Here is a 15,178-nt window from a genome sequence, read left to right as displayed (position 1 = left end):
CTACAAAAACAGTAAGCGCCCTATTTTAACGATCTGAAATGCAAGTGCAAAGCGCAAGTGACTTTGTGGGCGGATCTTGGGCGCTGTTGCTATTTGCCCGGCGTGAAAAATAACTCTTGCGCCAGGCGCAAATCAATAAGGGGTTGGTCTGAAGTAGGTTCATTATTCATAGGTGTGGTTTGGGCGTAACGTGAAATAAACCAATCAGAACGTCATCCAACATTCCCTTTAAACGCAAGTGCGCAAGTTCCATGGCGAGTTGCTATTATTATGACGGATTTACCAGGCACACACCAGGAGCGGTTCATAGCCGAGGAGACCGACGTTCTTGTAAGAGCAGTCAAAGACAGAGAAGTTGTTTTGTTTGGGGATGGGAGAAACCCGCCCAAATCAGCGTCCGTTAAACAGGCATGCGAGGAAATAGCCACAATTGTCTCATCAGCTGGCCTCCCCAGGACGTTGCGCCGCAAGCGCTACAATGATGTCAGGAGCATCAGGGATGGTTTGCGCCAGAACACGGCTCCTTTTTGGCGCTGAACCGCAAAAAACACTGGGCTGTTAAACTTTTGTAACATACTACATACAGACAAGATAAATTACACTATATTACAATACTTGTATTATTTCTGCATATTTATTATGGGGTTTTTTTTGTACAGCAGAGACTGCTTGTGACATTTAGTGTTCGCTGATAAGTAAAACAGATTGGATTTCAGTTCTTTGAGCATAGATTTAATGCTTTCAGCAAGATTGTTTTTATGCAATATCAAATATTCTAAGCAGTCACTTAAGTAAAAAAAATGTATCATATCTAACCTCGACAGATGACTCCAGCATCACCTGAATGATCACAGTTGTGTGATGCCCATCCATTAAATCTGCATTGCTTTAGTGACAATTCAGATTCTGTACAATGAACATTATCCATCCATATTGTTCCTACACCAGGTCCAAAGTAAGAATATTTCTTTGCTTCAGCACCAGTCGGACATCCGACCTCTTTACACACCACTGTAGCATCAGCAGAGTCCCAGTAATCTGCACACACTGTTCCCCATGTACCATTATAAAGAACCTCCACTTGTCCAGAACATGAGTTCTCACTATTCACCAATCTTACAGGAGCTAAACATGAATAAAGTACATGTTATTAAAAATGCTTAAATGTTCTTGTAAATTCTGTCATTATTTATATTTCTGTCATACTCTGCCTACATTTACAATAGGTCATAATACTCTCTCATTGGAAAAGAGTTGCATGGAGATTCTTTGCAATGTCTCCATTTTTGCTAGCAAACATGTTTAGAATGATAAAAAAATACTAACAGAGTTTAAATTATTGGGCAAACTACAATATTTATCCATAGATTTTATGCTCACGGTTACAGATGACTCCAGCATCTTCCCCATGGCTGCAGGTGCTTGTTCCTAAATCATTTGATGGACATTGTGTTAGTGTTGGCTCATTCCCCGAACAATTTACATCATTCAGCCACACGGATCCTGAACCCTGCCCAAAGAAAGCCCCGGCCTTTGCTTCTATAGGAGTCCCACAACCCATGCTACCACACACCACTGCAGCATCTGTTAAATCCCAGCCAGCATCACAGACGGTTCCCCATTCATCATTGTATAAAACCTCCACTCTTCCAGAACACAGATTAGATCCATTTACCAGTCTAACATCTAAAGGAAAGTAAATGGAAACCATAAGCAAATGTAAATGTGTCAAAGTCTTCTTGTGTTTTTTAATCAGCAAAATGCTTTGGTAAATAATACAGAAAAAAATATAAAATGTTATTATAATTATAATTACAATATTATTATTATGCTGTTATTTTTGTAACACACTGAATTTTTGTAACACACAGAATTTCTTAATCTCAATGAATAATAATGTACTAAAATCTAAATTAATACTCAAAGGAATAGTCTACTCATTTTCAATATTAAAATATGTTATAACCTTAACTAAGAATTGTTGATACATCCCTCTATCATCTGTGTGCGTGCACGTAAGCGCTGGAGCGCGCTGCGACGCTTCGATAGCCTTTAGCTTAGCCCCATTCATTCAATGGTACCATTTAGAGATAAAGTTAGAAGTGACCAAACACATCAACGTTTTTCCTATTTAAGACGAGTAGTTATACGAGCAAGTTTGGTGGTACAAAATAAAACGTAGCGCTTTTTTAAGGGGATTTAGAAGAGGAGCTACGTTTTGTGGCGTGATAGCACTTTTGGGAGTACTTCGACTCGGCGCAGTAACACCCTCCCTTTCCCATTATGAGAGGGAGAAGGGGAGCGAACTTTTCAGGCGAGTCGAAGTACTCCCAAAAGTGCTATTACGCCATAAAATATAGTTCCTCTTTTAAATGCGCTTAGAAAAGATCTACGTTTTATTTTGTACCACCAAACTTGCTCGTATAACTACTCGTCTTAAATAGGAAAAGCGTTGATGTGTTTGGTCGCTTCTAACTTTATCTCTAAATGGTACCATTGATTAAATGGGCATAAGCTAAATCGAAGCGTCGCAGCGCGCTCCAGCGCTTACGTGCACGCACACAGATGATAGAGGGATGTATCAACAATTCTTAGTTAAGGTAATAACATATTTTAACATATATATATTATAACATATATATTGAAAATGAGTAGACTATTCCTTTAATCCCCACGAACGAATAATTAGTGGTATGAAATAATCAAAGACTAATAAGGGCTAACCTTAGTTAGGATTGGAGACTTGAGGACTGAAGTATTAATAATAGCCTATTCACGTTAACTACATGTTAGGGCTAGAAAACATGGGAAAAAAATCGAGATTTTTTCCCCCAGAACATTTTACCTATTCTTAATTTCAATTTATGTGTTTAACTAGTCAACTTAAAACATAACAATATTGAAGTAACATTCTCTTTCAGATAACATTTTAGTATAAACTTGCAAGAGAATCTGGTTAAAGTAACATAAGTTCTAATAACGATTTCTTTTTGTCATAATCAACCGATACCAATGCCCGATACTGATTCTTCAAGCTGGAATGATGACTGTAACGGTTAACGCTTTGTCTAGATAAAGTAATACCACAGATGTTGCCTTTGTTATATTATTGGCAGAAATTTGGTATACTATTGTTTAAATAAAGAATCAAATAAATTAGCACAACAAATAATTTTTCTACAAAGAGCAATAACATTTCAGTACATTACTGTTTGTATGCAATCACAAATATCCTAAGCAGTCACCCTTAAAGGGTTGAGAAAAGACTGGCAATGTAAAAACCGCTGAATCCTACCTCGACAAATGACTCCAACATCATATGAATGATAATATTTGTATGATGGCCATCCACGAAATGGGCAATCTTTAAGTGACAATTCAGCCCCTGTACACTGAACATCATCCATCCATATTGTTCCCTCACCAGGTCCAAAGTAGGAATATATCTTTGCTTCAGCACTAGTTGGACATCCAACCTCCTTACACACCACTGCAGCATCAGTAGAGTCCCAGATATCCTGAAACACGGTTCCCCATGTTCCATTTTGAAGAACCTCCACTCGTCCAGAACATGAGTTCTCACCATTCACCAACCTAACAGGAGCTAAACATGATAAACATAATGGATACCGTATTAAAAACGCTTAACTGTTCTTGTCAGTTTTTATTTATTGACCCTCATATGTTGTTTCAGTGCAGCATCAAAATAGACAAAAAATTTTATCTCTTTCCACAGGTGCATCCCAAATCAAATCCAAATCGAACTTCTCTCTTCATTTTAGTTTTTGCCATGATATCAATTTAGTATCTGTATCGAATGTAATACTTTACTCAGGTACAGTAACAACATTTGGATTTCTTTGAAATTTTGATATTGTGGCAATAGACTTAGGTCAGAAACCACTGTACTTGGAAAAGAGTCACATAAAGATTGTTCAAAATGCCTCTTTTGTTTAGCAAACATGTTTATAATGATAATGTTTAGAGCAAATGAATAATGACAGATTTTATATTTTTGGGTGAAGGACTTTAAGCTCACGGTTACAGACGACTCCAGCCTCTTGTCCATGGGTACAGCTGCTTGTTCCTAATTCCTTTGATGGACATTGTGTTACTGTTGACTCACTCCCAGAACAACTCACATCATCCAGCCACACAGGCCCTGAACCCTGCTCAAAAAATGCTCCGGTCGTTGCTGCTATAGGAGACCCACAACCCATGCTATTACACACCACTGCAGCTTCTGTTAAATCCCAGCCAGCATCACAGACGGTTCCCCATTGATTATTATATAAAACCTCCACTCTTCCAGAACACTGATTAAATCCATCTACCAGTCTAATATCTAAAGGAGAGTGAATGAAAAGTAGATGTTAGAGTATCTAAGTCATTCTTGCAATTTCTTTTTTTTGGCAATTTAATAACTAAGTTTAGCAAAATGGTGTATTACGTTTTATATTATAATACTGTTATTATGTTCACTTATTTTTTCACTTATTTATTTCTAAAGAGACAGCTTTGCAATTATTTACTGTTCTCTGTTTATCAAAACAGACTGCACATTAGTTTGCATAAAGTCTGGTTCTGTGCTTATATATTTTGTTTCCAACAGGATCATAATTTGTATACAGTCAAAAATATCCTGAAACGTCACTTGAATGGTTGAGCTAAGATTGGTATAAAAAGTAAAAAAAAAAACACTTTCAAATCCTACCTCGACAGATGACTCCAACATCATATGAATGGTCACAGGTGTGTGATCCCCATGCAAGAATTCCACACCCCTTTAGTGACGATTCAACCCCTGTACATTGAACATCATCCATCCATATTGTTCCTACACCAGGTCCAAAGAAGATAAAAGCTTTTGCGTCAGTACTGGTCGGACAGCCAACCTCTTTACAAACCACTGCAGCATCAGTAGAGTCCCAGGAATTTGCGCACACTGTTCCCCATGTCCCATTATGAAGAACCTCCACTCGTCCAGAACATGAGTTACTGCCATTCACCAACCTGACAGGAGCTAAACATGAATAAAAGATGTTATTAAAATGCTTTACTAACCCTATTTTACAATTACAAATCAACACAGCACTTTAAAAATGTGGGATGTTGTTGAGGGAAAAGAGTCACATAAAGATTCTTCATAATGTCTCCTTTTGAGAAGATTTAGAATGATATGGTTAAAAGAAGATCAATTATGAAAGAGTTTAATTGTTTTTTAAATATTTAAATAGGCTTTTAAACTCACGTTTACAGATGACTCCAGCATCGTTTTTGTGGGTACAGCTCTGTATTCCCCATTTTGTAGATGAACAGCTTCCCAATGAAGCCTCACTCCCATTACAAAGTGCAGCATCCATCCATATTTGTCCAGAACCTTCTCCAAAATAAGCTGCACTCTTCACCTCTTGAGCATCTGCACAGCCCACTTCTCTACACACCACTGCAGCATCTGATAAATCCCAGTCTGTATCACACACTGTTCCCCATTGACCATCATGAAGAACCTCTACTCGTCCAGAACAAGAGTTACTGCCATTCACCAACCTAACTAATGCTAATGTTACAAACAGGAACAAGGATTATTTGCATTTTATGTTTGCTTCTTTGGTTCTGTTCAGTATACAATTTGTATATAAACTACATTTACCTTGACAAATGACTCCTGCGTCTTTACTATGTCCACAGTTGGTTACTCCCCACCCTGCACTTTTACAGTTTTTCAGTAATGACTCTGTGCCAACACAACTTACGTCATCCATCCATATTATTCCTGAACCTTGTCCAAAATATGCTAAATTCTTTGCCTCTATAGCATCTCCACACCCCAACTCTCTACACACCACTGCAGCATCAGTGGAGTCCCAGTAATCACCACACACTGTTCCCCAGGTTCCATTATAGAGAACCTCCACTCGCCCAGAACATTGGTTAAAACCATTCACCAACCTAACAGAGGCTAATGTTACAAACAGTTTTAGTGACTGGAATGTTTTACATCTTTTTGTTTGTCACTGTGGTATAATTAAACATGTATATTGGTTATATTTACCTTGACAAATGACTCCAGCATCTTGTTTATGTTTACATTTGTTTCCTCCCCAGGGCTGTGTATCACAGTCTGAAACTGAGGTCTCAGTGCCATGACAGTTTAAATCATTTAGCCATATTTCTCCTGAACCTTCTCCAAAATATGCATCGGACTTTGCCTCTGTAACATTTCCACATCCCATTTCTTTACACACCACTGCAGCATCTATTAGATCCCAGGCATCATCACACACTGTTCCCCATATATCATTATGAAGAACCTCCACTCGTCCAGAACATGAGTTACTGCCATTTACCAATCTCAGAAGAGCTTCAACTTGAAGTTCATTTCTAAAATCTGTGTGAATTCATAGGACATGAGGTCAAACAGTCATGCAAACAGTTTACATAATTTTTTATGAACCATTTATGACAGTGATAGATTACAGCTTTCTAAATGACCATTGAGCAGGGGCTCAAAATTTAATGTCAGTATGTTATTATAAAATTACAATAGAAACACATTTAAAGCTGTGCATATCTTGGCACATGAGTTTTTTTCTTACCAAGCAAGTGAACAAGGAACAAGAAAAATAACATGATGCCTGCAAAGAAATGAAAAAAAAAATTCTTTATTTAATTAGTTTGCCTATTAAAAACAAATAAAGCAGATGTCAGAGTTTGTCTTTCATCATTAATAATTTGAGGATTTAGATAATTTCTTTTTTTTTGTACTTCACTAAATGAGGTTTAAGTTTTTTTTACAGCGAAAAGAAATTGTAAGTAGTTAAGAAGTTAAGCATCAAATCACATCATAATTAACAACACACTGTCAGTATATAATAGTAAACTCAGTAAAATAACGCCATTTACCAATTATTCGATTTCTTGAACCTGGTAAAATATCACTCCGGTTTTGTAGTTCCGTTGTCCTCAGAATGAAATAAAGTCAAGGAGACGTGCTGATGTTTTTATTTGAACTTGGAATCACCTGCCGTCTCTGCCCCTCCTCTCAAATGACTCAGCAAACAATGTTAATCTTTGCATTTACATGTAAGCATTAGCAGACGGGTTTAACCAAAACAACTTACAGTGCTTTCAAAATACTGTCTGGGCTACATTTATTCAGCATGTGTTCAAAACGTACATTCCTAAGCTGAAAAAATACAACCCACCTATAATTTAGTTAAAATGTTTAATTAGTGAATAGTATAGCCTTGATAGAAGGATTGATATAAGGATAGATAGATCATTTACAGAATTAACTATTCTGTCATCAGATCCAAACATACTATTGAAACTAAATTTAATGGCACTCCATTGAAAACACTACCCAGTCTCATGAGGTTTCGTGATATAGTCACTTAATTTTTTGATTCGTAATAGCACTTTTGGGAGTACTTCGACTCGCCTGAAAAGTCCGCTCCCCTTCTCCCTCTCATAATGGGAGAGGGAGGGTGTTACTGCGCCGAGTCGAAGTACTCCCATAAGTGCTATTACGCCATAAAATATAGTTCCTCTTTTAAATCCGCTTAGAAAACCCCTACGTTTTATTTTGTACCGCCAAGCTTGCTCGTGTAACTGCTCGTCTTGAATGGGGGGAGCGTTGATGTGTTTGGTCACTTCTAACTTTATCTCTAAATGGTACCATTGATTAAATGGGGATAAGCTAAATCGAAGTGTCGCAACGCGCTCCAGCGCTTACGTGCACGCAAACAGATGATAGAGGGATGTATCAACAATTCTTAGTTAAGGTAATAACATATTTTAATATTAAAAATGAGTAGACTATTCCTTTAAGCTATCTGTCTGTATTTATTTATGTCAAGGGGATCATATATACAGTGTGCCAGTGACAAAAACTACCTCAAAGAGTAATAAAATTTGCTATTCAAAGCACATGGAAACATTTTCAAATTTTCAAAATGCTTGACTTTAACATTTGTTTAAATTTACATGAACAACCTAAAAAGAAACCTCATGCCAAAACTATACAAAGCAAATCAAGAGTCTAAAAGCTGAACCTCTGAACCACAGAAGCCTGTTACAGCTCAAATAACCATTTGTAAGAACTGAAGCAGTTCTGTCCTTTAAACTGTTTCAAACCAAATTAAGACTACCAAGAATTTCTCCCACATTTTAATTTGATCACGAAAGGGCCATTGTATCCTATGGTCTCTATGATAGACCTAGTGCAATGCGAGACGCAAATTGTTTTGCTAGTTTTAACCCAAAGCAGTCATCATTTTCACGTCCAGCATCACGTTGTTTAAATAGCAAATGCATTTGCGCCCATTTGTGCGGTCATGGGCGTGCTCGCTTGTTAACTAGGTGTGTTCAGGCGTATTGTTGGCATGTTGCTATTTTGAGGCAACTAAAATAGACTGTGCCATTGACCAACTAAAACCTGGTCTAAAGTCTAATGGTGCATTCCGACCAGACGCGTTAGGCGCGTTAAGCGCGAGTGATTTACGTGTTAAGTCAATGCAAAGACGCGAATAGACATCCTGCTGCGCGGCACGCGCGAATGGCGTGGTGCGAAATGAGCTTTTTGCGCGAATGGCGCGGCGTGAATTGAGCGTTTCGAGCGTTGACGCGCGAACGGCGCAGCGCGAATTGAGCCCTTTGAGCGTTGACGCCGATTCGCGGGAAACGCTCAAGTTGAAAAATTTTAACTTTGGCGGACATTCGCGCCGCGTTAACCAATCAGGAGCTTTCTCTAGTAGTGACGTGATTACAGGAAGCCAGCAGACGGCGGAGGCAGAAATGCAAAACAATGGAGATCAATCGTCGTGAGACATCTTCATACTTTTTACCGAAACAGGAATTTAAAAGATCTTGGTTTGGAAGAAAGTGAGTGAGGAGGATCGAACAATCTGGTAAGTTTACTCAATTTGAGCTATACATGTAAGCAATGTCCTAATAACTCAATATACGGACCGTTTATTACGTTTATTACCAATATTACCGTTCTTTGGACACAAAGTGTAGTTTTAAGATTAGTTCAGTCGAGAATATATATGTACAATACTCAAATATGCAGTCGATTAGTAGAGATAGCGCCTATTTGAATGTTTGCTTAGACAGATTCGGGCATGAGATCCAGACGTAGCAGGCGGACGTCAGTGTTCTCCTTCCCCGCTGACCACAGCCTGAACTGGGCTAAATCCCTGACAGGAATTTCCTGGCTCTTATGTAGGCCTATCTGTGTTTAATGGTCAAAACTAAGATTTTATTTGTTTTGGGTTGATAAAACCAGTAGTATTTTGTCTTATGAATCTATTACTTGTTTCTTTTATTCATATTTAGTCTTTTTTAATAAATAATTAAACTATTTATAGTATACACTATTAATTTTCCACGTAGTCTTATATATTTCCAAGTGAAGCAACACAACAGGGCATATATGTTGTTTTTTTTTTATAATGAAAAGTCAACATTAGTTGTAAATGAAAATTAATTTCTCTCTGACTAATGTAATGTGCCATATGTATAATGTATTAATATTTCATATTGTCATTACAAAGCCGACTGGTTCTTTTGATGGTGGTGAGCCTGTGTCCCCTCTGAACCTGCTGCTGCTTCTGCTTCCCATGCCGACCCATCAACATCTGCAGCTGTCCCCGCAGGTAATAATGGCCATGTTTACATGCATGTTATATTTACAGTAAGCACACAACACTGACAATTTGTGAATAAGTTTAATCCTTTTCTGCCTTCTCATTGCACAAAATGTGTTATCATCTGATACAGCGCCACCAAGATGAAGAGCTCAGAGAAGGCCTAGATAGCAGCCATCAGTTGTGAAGCGGCAGCCTCCTAGAAGCACTCCGGAGTCCGGACCAGTCCTGTAGATCCAGCACCGCCTCCACGCTCAGAGGATGAGCTCTTCCTCTTGAGTCTGGTCCCTTACCTGCAGAGGTTGCTACCTCAGATGAAAAAAAATTGTTAAATTTAAAGTTCACAAATTAATTTATTAAAGCAGCACAGTTGTGCTTAATGTGGAGCCTACAATGTAGTTTTAAAAAAGAGGCAGCAATCTCTGCAGGTAATGAACCAGACTTTCGCTCCACTCCTTCACTTTGGCTCTCCCCCTTCCAAGCAAGATCCTTTCTTATTCCTCTATGCAAATAGTTGTAAAAGTTCTTTGTATATATTGATATATTTTGTATAAATAAATGGTCTATACAGTCACCAAAGGTTTTGGTATTTTACTTTGCGCACAACATAGTAAATCACAGTTTAGACTTTGTTTAGACATCAACAGAAGCTGGTGGTGATTGTACGGGAGGAGTCTCCAGTGGTAAGATATCTGAAAGAGAGAAAATAAAATTAACATTGTCATAAATGCAGATTGCAATTCCATATTAGCAAATATAAAATTATAAAACTGGTGTTTGTGATATCTTCATTTCTCTTTACTTTTTACAGTTAAACAACAACAAGCTTAATTAAATCTCCTTTACATTTATTTAACATTTGCTCTGATTTGCTTGCTACATTGCAAAAACATAATATTGAATGATAGTCTAATATAGCAGTTACCTGCCCAATTAGTTTAGGAAATAACAAGTTTTAACAAACATGCCTTACTAAAAACATTACTTGTGTGCATTTTGAGACAAAACAAAGGACACTGATGTATTTTAAGATATGACAGTGCAAGTGGTTTTCAGTTAGGACAGCTCTTACATTTATTTTAGTCTATGACTAGTTTAATCCCTGTCCTTACGAAAGTTAACCATGGTTTTACTAATAATAATCAATACACCAAAATAGTATGGTTACTACACTTTTACCACAAACATACATTCATTTCCATAAGGGGAAACCGCCCCATAGTCTTCTGAACACAGTTATCAATACTGCACTTGAAATGACAATTAACTTTTGTCTACAACAGTTGGTTTAAGCTAATCCCTGCCCGGGAAACCACCCCATTTATGTCTATCGAGGTTCTCAGTCATTAATTACTTGTAATCACACAGAATATTTAATGATTTACTGACCGGAGACCGATAGACAGGCGCTCTGCAGTCCTCGAAGGAAATACTCCCACCGTCACGGTCATCTAACTGAGGCCGGCCGGAAGTAGCGCTGCAGGCGGCCGTCAGGGCAGCTCTTGAAGAAGTGGGTGAATGCTTGGATCTCCCGCGTGGCGGAAACCCCTCCCATGACGCGAATTTCCGCGTGAATGTCTCGAATGACTAGAATTTCACGCGCGGCTTTCACGCGCGAATACAGCAAGTAAACTCAAAATGTTCAAGCATCTAACTACGCGCGAATAGCGCGTTTTTGCCGCCCCTAGCGCGTCTGGTGTGAACTCACAGTAAGGTCAATTGCGCAATATTGGTTTTGTTATTTAAAGAGCACATTAGTAATATGCGCCTATAAACGGGACAGCAAAGTGTTTGCTTATTACACACATGGCTAAAAAATTTTAAGTATTAAAATGTTAAAGGATTAAAATGTAAAGGATTATTATTGGACCTAAATAATGACAGTTTATAGTACTTCAGAAGGTGTGAAGAGCTGCTTTACCTTTAGATTTTAAAAGTTGCTTTTAAATTGCTAATATTGCATTTATTTTTTTAAATGCCGTTTATTGTTTATGATGACTTTATATCTTTGAATATGGTCAGATGAGAACAATTTTAAGTAATATTTTTCAAAACACTGAGGGCGCTGTCCCAGTGCTGAAGCGCCTATCTACACATTTGCAAATTCTTTATCTCTTGTTTGTTACAAATAACTTGATCATGTGTCATACTTTATCAGCAATTAAATACTGCTAATTTTACTTCATTACTGAAATAACAATATTTAAAAGAGAACTAAAGCTTTAATTACAAAAATAACCATTTCAATAAATAAAACACACTTAACATCAATCTTAACGCATTCCACGCCATTTTTCTTCTATAAATATATAATATATAAACATACAAATATATCAAATGAAAGAACAATATGGGTAGGTTTCTTCAAAAATACCAAACTTCTTGCAAAAAGCTGAAATGATTGCATTTTTGTAAAAGGAATTTTGTTAGAGATCACATTCAGAACGATTATCAAAACATTAACAGAGTTTAAAATAAATTAATTTCGTTTTTCTTTAGGATTTTTATAAATTGGCTAAGAGCGCCATCCTTATTCCCTTAAGTTTTCTTTTATTTGATGAGATAACTCATCAATGGTGGGGAAAGAGTTAAACCGGCGGTTCACTTCATTTCGAATTACACCTTTAAAAAACACCAATAACAAAGTAAAACAATATAATAAAATGTTATCATTTACTAAAAAAACTGAGTTTGTTGTGTGTGTCATGTTTGTGTCTCATTGTCTATGTAGTTCAATAAATGTGGTAAAAGCATGTGACTTGAGGCTGAGCTCTAATTGGCTTGTTTTAGATCTGCCTTGGGGCGCAGCACAGCTAATCAATATTGTTTTTATCAATATTGCAAGTTTTTGACCTCATGTGATTGGATAGTTCTCAGAATCTCATAACTGCATTGTGTCACGAAACGTACAACAGAACCCAAGTGCAAGACACGGATGTACAAAAATGGGAATTTATTGAGACAAAAAATAGAAATTAACAACCCACGAGGGGGCAAAATAACATAAACAGGATAACAGAATATGATGGGACACTAAACTAGGTAACACTGAACAATAACTAACAGAACACAAAACGCTGGATAAACTAGACTAAACTGACAAAGTACTCACACGGATGAAACGAGGCATGGAACAACAATGAACAGGCACAGAGTAACAAAGACAAGAACCTTTAAACAATGGATTAAACAATGAGGGTGACAAGGGAGCGAGGTAAAAGTGACAAGACACCGGGAACACATGGTCTAGTAAAACCAATACTAAAGCCCTATTTGGACGAGATTAGTTTTACAGGGGGACCTCTGAGAAAATCGTGCTTCTCAGAGGTCCTCTGTGTTTTTAATCCAGTCCGAATCGGCCATGTCTGTGTTTTTCTCTGACGACCGCCGTAAGAATTCCAGAGCAATTTACCTACTGTTTTTTGCCGAACTCAGAGGTCCTCTGAGAAATTTAATCCCAACCGAATGCAAATGTCTGTGTTTGCCTGCAATATCTTTTGAAAACGCGGTTCATTTCGTGTTTTGGCCAACGTGATCTGCCGTAAGGTCTTACTAATGCGTGTATATTGTATTTCCTGAGTCCCATTCATTCAGATATGAATGTTTTTTCGCATTCGGCAAAATAAAATAATTAAATCAAGACGAACTGAATATCATACACTGTTAAGACTGGCCACTGTAATATCATTAACGTAATAAGAAACTCCATTTAAAGTTGTTCAACTCTGGAATGGTAATGTTAATTAATAAAGATATTCAATTTTATTAATCATTATTTCTTCATTTCTTTGTGTTTATTATAAGCAGACAGTTATATAAAACACGTAGGCTAACGTTACTTTAGTAGGATTTGTATATTTTATTTTGATTTGTTAAAATTAAATTAATAAATGACATGTTCTGTCGTAATTTTACATTTAAAGCAAAATATTTAATATTACAAACACGCGTATCCAGAGCACGTGCTACTACAACTCCCAAATGCATGAAACAAACACTCCCATCTCTGGAATAGCCTGCATCATTTTAATCCCGTCCGAATTGGTACATAAAATCACGTGTCCTGGGGGACACATTGAAACTCAAAGAGTAACTAAACCCTAATCCAACTTTTTTTAGTTAATGATCTGTAAGAATGATGCTTTATAAGTGCTCTTCATTGATTTTAGTGCGTTTTTTGACATTTGGATATAAAGTGTTTCAATAGTACAATATGGTGTAAAAACTTCTGAGTACTGCCCTCTTCAGGTTGAACGGTGGCTACTGCAGTTCAATTTTCCTATTGGATGTTGGGTCCAAAAAATAACTTGTGACGTAAGCAGGTTCAAGCTCACCACGCCCTTGTTACAATCTCACCACAAACTTGGTATGAGCTTAGTTCGTCCCCTCTATCTCCGTTGGGATCTGCCCACTTTTCTTGCATTTTTCAAATATTGTCAGTGGGTGGAGTCAGGCTCTGAACAGGGGTTTAGTTACGGTTTAAGGCCACGTGATCCCACACAAAACATGGGCATGTCATGATCCTGCCACAAGACTAGAATAACACAGGATAAGCTGGCAGAACCATGACACATTGCAGATTGCCGTTTAACTGATAGTTACAGTATTGATCATTGGAAGCAAGTGAAATATCTTGAGATGAAGAAAAATATGATTTTATCCTTACAAAATCGCCCTTTACAAGGTGTTTATTTGAAGAATAAATAAAGGATTAAAAAGCTTGGACCAGATCGACCAACAAAGTCAAATTATTGCAGTCTGTGTGCACCACCACTTCTTAAGGCAAACGGAGTTGGCTAGCTGAATACAATGCAAGTAAGTAATGACTTTTAGCATTTTCCCTGTTTGAAACCCACATTATACTCAAATTTACAGATTCATAGTAGCCTCCATTTATTTCATGGTTTAACTGTTGACTTTAACAGTAACATTTTCAGCTAAGCAGTAATGATATTTATCACCTGATAAATGGCTATTTACAGTCCTCCATTATTAAGGTAAAAGTTTAAATTTGAGTTTGTTTGTGCCCCCCAATTTTTTTTAGCACCAGCCACCACTGCCCTTGAGACTGCTGGCTCACTGTTTTGAATATGAAGCCAGCTCACATCCACATCCTCACACCAGAACTATATATCCCTGAGCTGGTGGCTGCAAGTCAGCTGGATGACATGCTACCACCTGGCTCTTTGGTTTCCTTGTCTACAATGGTCCCGCACAGTCAGTGTGACCATCATCCACCATGTTCCTATCTCAAACACATTGTTGCACATGTGAAGAATGATATAGGTTCTTGACCCAGTGTAAGTGTCACTTTTATATTTGTGTGGGTGTAATGGTAAATATACATTTACCATTACAAGCCTCACCATAACCTCACCATCATTTAATTTACATTTGCTAAAAACAAAACAAAAAAACATTATGTTACCAGCGTATTCAAATACATGCTACTTCTAATGTACACAGCAGTCTTAGTTTATACAACATTTTACTTCCCCTGTTATACAAAACTTCACAGCACACTG

The 15,178-nt window shown here is 37.4% G+C and overlaps 2 long non-coding RNA genes and 1 pseudogene across 2 annotated transcripts; 1 reads left to right on the top strand and 2 right to left on the bottom strand.

The window, feature by feature from the left end:
• Positions 1-5,257: 5,257 nt before the first annotated feature.
• Positions 5,258-6,633, bottom strand: LOC129431626 (scavenger receptor cysteine-rich domain-containing group B protein pseudogene; annotated as a pseudogene).
• A 1,891-nt stretch (positions 6,634-8,524) lies between these two features.
• On the top strand, positions 8,525-10,232 carry LOC129445414 (uncharacterized). Its single transcript, XR_012359487.1, has 3 exons — positions 8,525-8,912; positions 9,561-9,662; positions 9,787-10,232. It is a non-coding gene; the product is annotated as an uncharacterized lncRNA (long non-coding RNA).
• On the bottom strand, positions 9,716-11,368 carry LOC129445415 (uncharacterized). The gene is made up of 2 exons (XR_012359611.1): positions 11,043-11,368; positions 9,716-10,345 (listed from the first exon to the last, which is right to left on the bottom strand). It is a non-coding gene; the product is annotated as an uncharacterized lncRNA (long non-coding RNA).
• Between the last annotated feature and the right edge of the window lie 3,810 nt (positions 11,369-15,178).

Source organism: Misgurnus anguillicaudatus, chromosome 1 (genome assembly GCF_027580225.2).
Source record: "Misgurnus anguillicaudatus chromosome 1, ASM2758022v2, whole genome shotgun sequence".
NCBI lineage: Eukaryota > Metazoa > Chordata > Actinopteri > Cypriniformes > Cobitidae > Misgurnus > Misgurnus anguillicaudatus.
This window is presented reverse-complemented; position numbering and strand designations above follow the sequence as displayed.